Source organism: Alligator sinensis, unplaced genomic scaffold (genome assembly GCF_000455745.1).
Source record: "Alligator sinensis unplaced genomic scaffold, ASM45574v1 scaffold822_1, whole genome shotgun sequence".
NCBI classification, from domain to species: domain Eukaryota; kingdom Metazoa; phylum Chordata; order Crocodylia; family Alligatoridae; genus Alligator; species Alligator sinensis.
Window position 1 is genome coordinate 935972 of NW_005842638.1, and position 2406 is coordinate 938377.

Consider the following 2406-nt stretch of genomic DNA (forward strand, 5'->3'; position numbering starts at 1 on the left):
AGATGGGGCGGGGGAAGGGTGCAGTTTCAGAGTGACTGAGAGTGAAGGAGGGAAGAGGTCCTGTGAGGGGAAAGTATGCGCCTGGGTGTGCATGTGCCTGTGTATCTGTCAGTCTGCAAGTCTGTGTTTGTGTCTGTGTATCTGTGTGTGTGTGTCTGCCTGTGTGTTTCTGGGTCTGCCTGTATGTGTCAGTGTGTGTAGGTGCACACATGTGTGTGTATGTCTGTGTCTGTGGGTGCGTCTCTGTGTGTGCACGTGTGTGTGTATCTTTGTGTGTGTGTGTGCATGTGCATGTGTGCATGCCTGTCTATTCCTGTGTCCAGTGCTCCAGGGAAGGGCTGGGCCAAACTGGAGAGCTCCCGCAGGGGGAGGGGGCCTCCAATTTTCTTCTTGCCCAGGGCCCCAAAAATCCTTAATCCGCCTCTGATTGGGGGCAGCCCCCCTCTGGGGCAGGGGCTGACGGAAGTTAATGAAGGTGCTCCACTTTGAAGCACCTTCATGTGAGCCCTCATGTAACGAAGGTTAATTTGTCATGCGATTGGGCACTTTTAAAGCACTCTGCAACTGTGCACTTCTTTCAGGCAATGGACATAGAGTGCTGTCAGGGGGCTGATCACGCAACAAAACATCACTTCTGTCAGTGCCTTGTGTCACACTGTGGCAGAGTGTGGATGCTGAAAGTGGGAGTGAACTTTGAGTGACCAGGGTTTTTTCCACTGTTCCTTTCTCACTTGCAGCCTCCAGCATAAGGTTTAGGCCAGGGACAGGCAAAATACAACCTGCGGGCTCCATGAGGGCCTGCCACCTGCTGCTGCCACCCACAGCAGGGGCTGTGCACTGAGGGGGAGTACATGGAGGGCTCCCCACACCCGACCACCCTCCCTTACACCCCTAAACTGCGCACACCCATACCCTACCCCCACAACTCCTCCACATGCACACACTCCAGCAACATATCGTATGTCCCCCACACACAGCCACACCTTCACACACCCCACATACACCCTCCCACCATACACACCCACTCCCAACCACGCCCCACACATTCCCCCACACACAATATACAAGAGTAAGACTATTTTTGAGTTATTATGCAATCACCTCTATATACACTACACAAATTGTGACAAAAATATTTTTTGTAATAAAATTAAAATACGTTATAGTAGGTGTTTGACTTTTAGTATATGATTTAGTTTTTTTTCTGGTTGCAAGAGGGAAAACCCCCTACTCCCAAAAGGAGTACTTCTGGTGGCAAAGGTCAGGGGTTAGGGGTTAGGCCAAGGGTTAGGCAGGACTTCTGCTGCCAAGATGGTGACCAGGTGACAGGGCTACCCTTTTGGTTCTCAACAGCTCACCCAAACTCATTAAGCGGTCCTCCAGCTGAAATAATTGCCCACCCCTGGGCTAGGCAGTTCTGATTCAGAGGCTGAATCCCTAATGCCCATGCTCAGAAGCTATTAATATTAATTTAGTCCAATAATTTGTCCAATCCCTTTTTCTAAACTGGCTAAACTGCCAGCTTCCACATCTGGTGGTCACAAGCTCCACACTTCAAGGAAGCACTGTGAAAGGCCTTCCTTGTGTTAGTTTCTAACTTACTACCAGCTTGTCTAATTTTGTGACCCCCGAGCTCATCTTGTGTGCAATTGTAACCAATAAAGTCCTATTTACTTTCTCTTTGCCATTTAGTATTTGGTAAAACCTAACCACTCTCCCCTCAAGCATCTCTTTTCTAAACTGAATAGGCCTAGCTCGAGACTTTCCCTCATTGTCTAATGCAGCGTTTCTCAACTTGTGGGTTATGAGCCAGAAGTGAGTTGCAAGAATATTTCAAAGGGTCTTGAGCAAATGCCAGAAAAACATGCAGAAGTGCAGGTTTCCTGTTGCAGGGTGGCAGCATCCCAGCCTGCAAGGGGCTGTTTGGGGCCTGGCCAGCAGGGACCTGCAGCAGCCCTGGCAGCTAGATGAAGGTAGGGGAGCAAGGGTTGAAGGATCAGCGCTTGGGCACTGTCGGGGTGGGGAGACTGGGGGTGTCCAGACAAGCCATGATCTTGGCTTGGGAGCAAGCGGGATTTCCTCTGTTCTGGAGCAGCCCGAGGCAAGATGTGAGTGGTAGATTTCTCGACCAGGTCGGGTGAGTCGTGCAGGTGCCTGCACCCATCCTCCGGGGCTCTGAATCGCTGCAGACCCTGCGGCGCCCGGGGCCACGTTCACACGGGGAGCAGCCCGGCGGGTTCGGGGCGTCAGACTAAGATCAGCGAGTTTGTGTTTGACCAAGGTCGGCCAGAGCCATGCCAGCTTCCCCTCTCGCTGGCGGCCGGATGATGTCGCCACTGCCTCACAGACCAATTGGATCCGCCCCGCACTAAATACCCGGCGGGAGCAACGCTACAAGTGGAGGCG